Source organism: Scleropages formosus, chromosome 14, assembly GCF_900964775.1.
Source record: "Scleropages formosus chromosome 14, fSclFor1.1, whole genome shotgun sequence".
Classification (NCBI taxonomy): domain Eukaryota; kingdom Metazoa; phylum Chordata; class Actinopteri; order Osteoglossiformes; family Osteoglossidae; genus Scleropages; species Scleropages formosus.
In genome coordinates this window covers 27,172,425-27,182,425 of record NC_041819.1, presented here as the reverse complement: position 1 = coordinate 27,182,425, position 10,001 = coordinate 27,172,425, and the positions used below count along the sequence as shown (strand labels likewise).

General features: G+C 47.3%; 1 long non-coding RNA gene across 1 annotated transcript; it reads right to left on the bottom strand.

Annotated features, from left to right (window-relative positions):
- Positions 1–1,448: 1,448 nt before the first annotated feature.
- Positions 1,449–4,186, bottom strand: LOC114912194 (uncharacterized). The gene is made up of 3 exons (XR_003798138.1): positions 4,155–4,186; positions 3,418–3,708; positions 1,449–1,472 (listed from the first exon to the last, which is right to left on the bottom strand). It is a non-coding gene; the product is annotated as an uncharacterized LOC114912194 (long non-coding RNA).
- Positions 4,187–10,001: the final 5,815 nt, after the last annotated feature.

The following is a 10,001-nucleotide window of genomic DNA, read 5'->3' as shown; positions in this document are numbered from 1 at the left end:
GAAGGCTCATTTATGAGTTTCAAGCATTGACTTACAGGACAGAAAAGTTCAGTGTTTCTTACTTTTCCCCAGAGACAATTACACTGTTTTACTTTTAAACATGGTCAACTTTACAAGAAGACAGACAGGACGGTTCAGCAGCAGGAACTGGGGTGTGTCTTGGAGGTTAAAGGTCATGGATCGCCATGTTTGTGCTCTACATGTGAACCCAGCGGTGTATCTGGTCACATGTTAAAGACTTGTGATCATGTCACACCTGTGAAGAAGAAGTAGAGAGAGATCGAAGCCCATGGACACAAACAGCTTTTTTCTTTATTGCTCAGGATTCTTGAGGCCAGATATATTATCCTGGAGACAATGAGAGAAGTTCAACAGCAGGCACTGAAAGTGTGACGTGAAGCAGAGAGCAGAACTTCACAGGCAGGACCATCAACTAGGAATTCACTCGTAACCCTGAAGAAGCATTGAAATGGACACAATGATGTGACGTGTAGCTATGAAACGCTGTTGGAGGAACTGGACTCTTTGTGCTTCTGCTCTCAGCAGTCGCTCTAGTCCAACATGACCTTCTGCTGAGGGACACTTTGACTGAAGGTACAACCAACAGACCTCTGTGACAGATACAGGTCCTGAACCTACATGTCATGGTATCTGTTTATTAATTGAAAAACGTATTTGTCTGTTTTTAAAAATGAGCTTTGATGATCTTCATCTTGTTTTATGACAACAACTTGCAGTAACAGCCACGAGAACAAGCAGCAGCATCTCAGCGACTCCAACGATGACAACTGTAATCAGTCCAGTGGAAAAACCTTTAGAAGAAATAATTTATCAGACAGTAAAAGCTGATAAATCACATACACACACACACTGCCTGAGCCGCTTGTCCCGTACAGGGTCGCGGGGAGCCGGAGCCTAACCCGGAAACACAGGGCGTGAGGCTGGAGGGGAAGGGGACACACCCAGGACGGGACGCCAGTCTGTCACAAGGCACCCCAAGGGGGACTCGAACCCCAGAGCCACCAGAGAGCATTACCCGGTCCAGCCCACTACACCACCGCACCCCCCCGCTGATAAATCATCCTACCTTTTAATATTTCAAATCGTTCTATCTTTTCATTTCGAGATCATCTGTCAACAAAAGTTAGAGAAGGTCATCAAGTCCCCAGATGAGAAATTAGTTTTTTTTTTTTTTTTTTTAACTGTAGAGTCAATGTTGTTGAACTACTGACCTGGAAATAAGTCCATATGAGTGAGAGGGTCACTGTGCTCCTCACTCTTAGGGTTACTGAACACACAGGTGTAACTTTTACTCCGGTCTCCACTCATCTGAACTGTCAAGGTGTTTCCAGGTGTAGTTTTTCCGTTCTCTTTCCAGGAGTATTTCGTGTGTTTAGTCTCCTCTCCCACACAGACCAAGAAGCACTGGGTCTTACTGCAGTCTCTGCTCACTCTAGGTTTGGACACAGGATCTGTAGAGGAAAAGATCTGCTCAGGTAAACAAGGCAAAAAATAGATGCGATCAAATCGGGGGCTCTAAAGACTCAATGTCTCACTGATGCTGAGATTGTTGTGTTTTCTTCTCCAGTTAATATTTATATATAATGTTATTATTAGTTGTAAATTGAATTAAAAGTTTTTTTAAATCTAGAATGCCCGTGAGTGATGGGCAGCGACTGGCACTTGGACCCCCAGAGGATTTTTTTTTTTTCCTCTTGCCTGTGTGAGAAGAGCATTCTATAAAAATAAAATGAGGACAGTAACAACACTCTCTAGAGTACAGTGTCCCCTTCACTACTCTGCCACTTTGCTCTTTCATTGGCTCTACAGTGAACGGCGCCTCCTGCTGGTCAACACACACCACCTGCAGCAGCAGCAACACAGTGGAGTCTCCAGTCCAAGTGTGTGTTTATAGAAATGTGTACTAAGGAGATCAGTAACCAAAATCTTACACAACCCCATCTCCAAGGAAGTTGCGATAGTATTTAAAATGCAAATAAAAACAGAAAGCAGTGACTGTTAAGTATAAGTGATCTTTAACCATGTTTAACTGAAAACAGTTCAAAGACAAGGTATGTAAAATTTAAACTGATGAACGTTTATTTTGGTAAATATACACTCACCAACACACCATGACAGAAGCTGGATTTTCAACTTGGCTTTGGTAAAAATTGAGATCCTTTTTGTTTTTGGCCCAGAGAACATGAAGTCCCCACACCCACACACACACACACACACACACACACACACACACACACACACACACACAGAGGCTACAACCGCTTGTCCCAAGCAAGGTCACGGTGAACCAGAGCCCGGCCTGCCAGGGCTGGAGGGGGAGGGGTCGCACCCAGGACGGGACACCAATCCATCGCAGGGCACCCCAAGCAGGACTCGAACCCCAGACCACCGCAGAGCAGACCCAGCTCAAACCTTGCCGCGCCGCCGCGCCCCCTCCCCCAAGTCCATTTTCTCCAAAAACAAGCCGAAAGGCGAACTCACGAGACCACTTTGCTGCGACAAACTGTGTTTATGACAACGGTTTTCCAAACTAGTCCTGAGCCCATGTGGTTACATTCATTACAGACACATTTCGGACCCAAACTGATGCGGTGCAGCCCGAAGGCTCCAACATCACCGACCTTCAATGTCGCGATCTTGACCTTTATGCCCTTGACCGTTTTCCCTGGATTCTCGGACTCTTTTAGGGAGGTTATTCACAACAGATGGCGAAATCCCTAAATCCCTCGCAATCGTATGTTGATAAATGTTGGTTCCAGACTGTTCAACTATTCACTCACGAGTGCAGCGCAAAGCGTGGAGCCTCGACTCATCCTTGTTTGTAACCAACGGAGCTTTTCATGAATTCTCCTGTTATACCCCGTCATGGCAGTGTCACCTGTCACCTGTTACCTGTTCACCTGTGGAAAGTTCCTAACAGGTTTTTTTTTCCCACTCATTTCATAGGTAAACAGGTGTCTATCCCAGCTTTTTGGAACATGCTGCAGGCATCAGAAGTGGAATTAGCTTATATTTACAATTTTTTTAAATGTATGAGGCACAACATTATTTTGTCCTTGTCCTCTTTTCAGTGAAATATGGGTAAAAGAGCATTTACAAATCACTGCTTTCTCATTTCACATTTTTTGAAATACACACACATTTTCAGAACCGCTTGTCCCATACAGGGTCACGGGGAACCGGAGCCTACCCGGCAACACAGGGCGTAAGGCCGGAGGGGGAGGGGACACACCCAGGACAGGACGCCAGTCTGTCGCAAGGCACCCCAAGCGGGACTCGAACCCCAGACCCACCGGAGAGCAGGACTGCGGTCCAACCCACTGCGCCACCGCACCCCCCTCCATTTTTTGGAATAATAGATATAAAATTATAAAGCTAAACTTTAACCCTACTTACCAAGTACAGTCACCAGAAACTCCTCTTGAGATGTTTTCCCATTTATTTCAGCAGAATATGTCCATTCATCTTCTCGTTTTAACCCTTTCATTACCAGCACCCCAGTTGTGGGACTCAGGTCACACTGGTCTTTCGAACATCTGCCATAATATTCCGGTTTATCACTTCCGTCCCACTCGGCTATTTTGTCCTTCTGTTTCTTCCATGTGATGCTGCGTATGGTTTCGGTCACTTCTGGTTTCAGTTCAGCCTCTTTTCTTATTAATCCATAGACGGGTTCAGCTGTTCCACCTGCACAGGTATCAAACACACAAACACACACACACACCATGTTCACACACCATCTTACCGAAAGACCAGAACACAGAGTATGATCAAAAAAGGGGGAAACACAGTAAAAACTACAGGAACACCATGAAATGTATGTAGACAGTTTATACAGGGTGTAAATATTCATAGTTTTTGGAACAGGTGAGAGAAGAATAAAAATACACCTGTGGCACAAATCACTGTAATATTTCCGCACTTGAGTGTTTAAAGAGCCTTGGGGAAACAGTGGAAGTTCTAACAAACCCAGAGCTGCTTTCGTTCATCTGAGTTCCACAGTAAATGTGACCCGATGGTGTGTGTGCAGCTCGAAGTTCACTGTACGATATCGATATTTATACTTGTGTGTGTCTCACTGCGTTCAATACTGTTTAGCGCATTAATACAAATAATACTTAAATCCAACTTACCAAGTACAGCGAGCTGAAATGTCTTTGCAGATGCTAGAGAATTTAAATCAACAAAGTAATTCCCTGTATCTTCTGGTTTTAACCCTTTCATTATAAACACCCCAGTAGTGGAATTCAGGTCACACTGGTCTTTAGTCCTACATCTGCCATAATAATCCACTTTATTACTGATCCACTCAGCTAGTTTGTTGTTCTCTTTCCTCCATGTGATGCTGCTGATGGTTTCAGTCACTTTTGGATCCAGTTGAACCTCTTTTCCTATTAATTGATAGATGAGTTCAGCTACTCCACCTGCACAGGTATCAAACACACAAACACACACACATTTACATTTACATGTGTTCATTTATCAGACACTTTTCCCCAAAGCGACAAACATCTCGTAGAAAATACAGCGTGCTCATTACATTGGCAGTAAGTGCCACGCTCACGCAGACGAGCCAACGCGGAACACCTGGGGCGCGGCACAGACTGACGCATATAAGACAGCGCCAAAGTAGGAGCTGATGCGGAACCATGTTCGGCCTTGTGATTCGCGATCTCCTTGCTGGCCCTCAACTCCTTCCCGATCCCTTAGTCCTTTCCCAGTCTCTTTACCCTGCTTCCTAGCCTTCGTGCCTCTTTATGATTATCGACCTCGCCTTTTGGATTGTCCCTTCAACGACGTCTGCGCATGAGAGACCTTTTGCCTGTTCTGTGAAGAAGATTCTTGGATTTTCCTGAATAAAGCCCTTACCCCACTCCGCATTTGGGTCCGCCGCTTCCTTCCGGAACCAGCCATGACAGAAAGACACGGTTACATGCAGACGTGTGATTTTTCAGTCCACTTAGTTTGTTTCTTTTCACCATATGAATCCATGTTCATGAAAGAAGTAGCTGCATGAAGCTTTACGCCTTCTCACACACACACACACACACACACACACACACACAGAGGAAAGCAGTAATGCGTTAAACCACGTTCATTCTCTCTCTTACCTACAGACACCATGTGGTCGGTTGCTATGAGTCGGGTTTGACTCCAGTGGCAGTTTCATGTACATTATAAAAGGTATCTGTATGATTTATTATTAGTTACATTCAGCAGTTATTTTTGATCGAGGGAGAAGCACAGTGTCTGTGTGTTTTACAGAGTGAAACATAATAAGCAGTGAATAAAATACCTGCTGTAGCAGTAAAATTACCATGTAAAAATTCTATAGCACAGAAAAATAAGCCCAGTGTGTGAAAAATAGTTCATATTTTCATGTCACTGCGGCAGGTTTTCATTGTATGAGGGAAAGATGTACTTTACTGCGTTTACTTCATTTACATTAAATACAGTTTAATAGGGATTAAACACCAGTAACTGCAAAATTAATACCAATTTAACATCATTGTAAGGGGGTGCGGTGGCGCAGTGGGTTGGACCGGGTCCTACTCTCCAGTGGGTCTGGGGTTCAAGTCCTGCTTGGGGTGCCTTGCGACGGACTGGCGTCCCGTCCTGGGTGTGTCCCGTCCTGGGTGTGTCCCCTCCCCCTCCGGCCTTACACCCCCTGTGTTGCCGGGTAGGCTCCGGTTCCCCGCGACCCCGTATGGGACAAGTTGTTCTGAAAATGTGTGTGTGTGTGTGTGTGTGTGTATTTAATTTCATCTATCCATTTTCTTAACCGCTTAGTCCTTCTAGGCTCGCAGTGGCAATAGGAAGAGCAGAGAAGCCCAGACGAACCCAGGGGTTCCCCAGCTGCTCTCAGGCCCACTGGGAGATATAATCCCTCCAACGGGTCCTGGGCCGACCTCGGGGCCTCGTCCCAGTTGATCGTGCCCGGTATACCTCCAAAGGGAGGCGCCCAGGGGGAATCCTTATCAGATGTCCAAACCACCTCAACTGGCTCCTCTCAGTGTGAAGGAGTAGCGGCTCTACTCTGAGCTCCTCCCGGATGTCCGAACTCCTCATCCTGTCACGGAGAGTGAGTCCCAGCACCCTGCGGAAAAAACTCATTTCGGCTGCTTCTATCCGCGATCTTATTCTTTCGGTCATCACCCAGAGTTGATGACCATAGGTGAGGGTAGGGACGTAGATCGACCGGTAAATGGAGATTTTTGCCTTATGGCTCAGCTCCCCCTTCACCACTACAGTCCGGTACAGCGACCGCATTACTGCTGCCGCTTCTCCCAGTCTGCGGCCGATCTCACGCTCCCTTCTCCCCTCACTCGTGAACAAGACCCCAAGATATTTAAACTCCTCCACCTGGGGTAAATGCTCTCCCCTTACCTGAAGTGGGCATGCCGTTCTTTTCCATGAGTGAACCATCCCTTCCTGCATCAGGGCCTTGTTGTGACGGAAGGGTTCTAGCGATCACCAGAGCCATTTCATCAGGAGCAGTATGTTCCTGGTAGGGTCTCTCATGGCCACCAGGTCTAGAGTGAAGATCCAGACTAACATGTTCAAAAAAACCCCTACGGTGAACATGAACAAATTAGCATTTACCCTGCCTGGAATAGGGTCACCGGGACCTACCCCTGGAGTCAGGCCTTGGAGTAGTGTTCCTAGGCAAGCACCTGGAGGCCGGGCAGCCCACATAACCCGGCCGGGCTCAGCCCGAAAAGGCAACGTGGGGGGTCGGGTGCAATTCCTTTCAAGCAGCAGGAGGGGGCGGGGTGGTGCAAGACCACGGACCCGTGCGGCAGAAACTGTATTTAATTGCTAAGGATAATTTCTTAGAGCTATATTGATCGGGGGTGCGGTGGCACAGCAAGCTTGGCCAGGTCCCGCTGCATGGCGAGTCTAGGGTTCTACTCTTGCTTGGGGTGCCCTGTCTGAGGTGTGTCCTCTAGCCCCACATCCTGTGTTGCCAAGCTTGGCTCCAGCTTGCCACGACCCCGCGTTGGATAAACGATTTCAGACAGTTTGTGTGTGTACATTGATCGGACTGAACAAACCGAAAAAGTTTGAATGCATTTTTTGAGCCATCGGCTTAAAATTTAAATTAAATTTAAAATTTTTGTAATTTGTGACTTTGCACTAATAGTAATTTTTTTAAATTTGTGATTTACACCTTGTGTTTACCTTGTGTTTTTCTTTCCTTACGTCCTTACAATTTATGTCATAGGCTGCTGAGAGGATTCACAGAGTAAGAATTTCATCGTACAGTGTAACGAACTGTTTACTGTACACATTACAATAAACTCCTGAATATTGTAGATTGAAGACTGAAGATTAGTAGGTGGGAGTCCTTGGGCACAACCAACTTGATCGGGTGTTTTACTGTGTAATGGGATAAATGTTTTTATATATTGTGAAGGTAATGATGGCGCCGCGGATGGCCGCCTCGGTGTGGAGCTCCACAGTTGTTTTACTGTTTTTGTTAGTTTGCCCTGTCTTTAGTTATACTCCGACAATCAGCTTTACCAGGGAAGAACTGCTGAACATTCGGCAGTACACACCACCCGACATTTTACCGGTTTTCGACTATTCTGACGTTTTGCTGGACATTGTAGTCGGAGGTGCAGCGGCGCTGCTCAAGCGCTCCAAGCGCTCCAAGACGCGCAAGCGCGGAAAGCGAGCCGGCGCGCGCTTGTCAAGCTCCGAAAGCGCGGCTTTAGAACAGCGCTGCCTAGTATCCATCTGGCGAACCTCCGCTCCTTACCCAACAAAATGGACGAACTTTTCCTCCTGTCCCAAAGAAACAAGGACTTTTTCAACTCTGCTGCTCTGTGCTTCACGGAAACCTGGCTGAATGAAGCCATTCCGGACAGCGCGCTACATCTGCCGAGCTTCCAGCTGTTCAGAGCGGATCGCGACGCGGAATCAGCGGGGAAATCACGTGGCGGTGGGACATGCTTCTACATCAACGAAAGGTGGTGTACAGATGTAACAGCGTTGAAGATGATGTGCTGTCCCGACCTAGAAGCGCTCTTCAACTGCAAGCCTTTCTACTCGCCGCGGGAGTTTTCCTCGTTCATCCTCGTAAGTGTTTACATTCCACCGCAAGCATGCGTGAACGCAGCGCTGCAACAGCTGGGCGACCAGATCACAGACACAGAGCAACAACACCCGGACTCTGTTATAATCATTCTCGGGGACTTTAATAAAGCAAATCTCTCCCGTGAACTGCCAAAATACAGACAGCATATTACATGTCCCACCAGAGACAGTAATATTTTGGACCACTGCTACACCACAGTAAAGGATGCATATCACTCTGTTCCACGGGCAGCTTTGGGGCTCTCTGATCACTGCCTGGTTCATCTTATACCGACCTACAGGCAGAAACTGAAATCAGCTAAACCTGTAATAAGGACTGTTAAAAGATGGACTGGGGAAGCAGAGCAGGACTTACAAGCCTGCTTCGAGTGCACTGACTGGAGTGTTTTTGAGGCTGCTGCTAGCGATCTGGATGAGCTCACAGACTCTGTAACATCATACGTCAGTTTCTGTGAGGATATGTGCATCCCTACCAGGACTCATTTAAACATACAACAATGACAAACCGTGGTTCGCTGCAAAACTCAGACAGCTTCGTCAGGCCAAAGAAGACGCCTACAAGAACGGGGACGGAGTCTTGTATAAACAGGCCAAAAACATACTGGCAAAGGAGATCAGAGTGGCTAAGAGAAACTACTCTAAAAAGCTGAAGAAACAGTTTTCAGCCAACGATCCTGCATCAGTGTGGAAAGGCCTGAAAGACATCACTAATTACAAGACACCACCCCCCGGCACCGTGTCAACTCAACAACTAGCCGACGATTTGAATGAGTTTTATTGCAGGTTTGATAAACCCTGTCTCACACCCTACACCCATTCAGACCCTCTCTCCACCAATCACTTAACAACTCAAGTAACCCCCACCTCCCCCCCTCCTGTACCTTTGATCTGCGAAGAGGAGGTGCGTCGGGTCTTCATCAAACAGAAGACAAGGAAAGCACCAGGCCCAGACGGTGTCTCACCGGCCTGCCTAAAAACCTGTGCTGACCAGCTGGCCCCTATCTTCACAAAGATCTTCAACAGATCACTGGAGATGTGCGAAGTTCCTTCCTGCTTCAAACGCTCCACCATCATCCCCATCCCAAAGAAACCCAAGATCACAGGACTTAATGACTACAGACCTGTCGCCTTAACATCTGTGGTCATGAAGTCACTTGAAAAACTGGTGTTGGACTACCTGAAAGACATCACTGGACCCTTGCTGGACCCCCTGCAGTTTGCTTACCGAGCAAACAGGTCTGTGGATGATGCAGTCAACATGGGACTGCACTACATCCTGCAACATCTGGACAAACCAGGGACTTATGCGAGAATCCTGTTCGTGGACTTCAGCTCAGCCTTCAACACCATCATCCCACACCTCCTCCTGTCCAAATTAACCCAACTCTCTGTGCCCACCTCCATCTGTCAGTGGATCACCAACTTTCTGACAGACAGGCAGCAGATAGTGAGGCTGGGAAAATTCTCATCCGAAACTCGCACAATCAGTACTGGAGCCCCCCAGGGATGTGTGCTCTCCCCACTGCTCTTCTCCCTGTACACCAACGACTGCACCGCGAAAGACCCCTCTGTCAAACTCCTGAAGTTTGCAGACGACACCACACTCATCGGCCTCATCCGGAATGGCGACGAGTCTGCCTATAGACAGGAGGTCCAAGAGCTGGCTGTCTGGTGCAGTCATAACAACCTGGAGCTGAACACGCTCAAAACAGTGGAGATGATCGTAGACTTCAGGAGAAACACCTCAGCATTATCCCCACTCGCCATCATGAACAGCACTGTGGCAACAGTAGAGTCATTCAGGTTCCTGGGCACTACCATCTCACAGGACCTGAAGTGGGAGTTCCACATAGACTCCATTGTGAAGAAGGCCCAGCAGA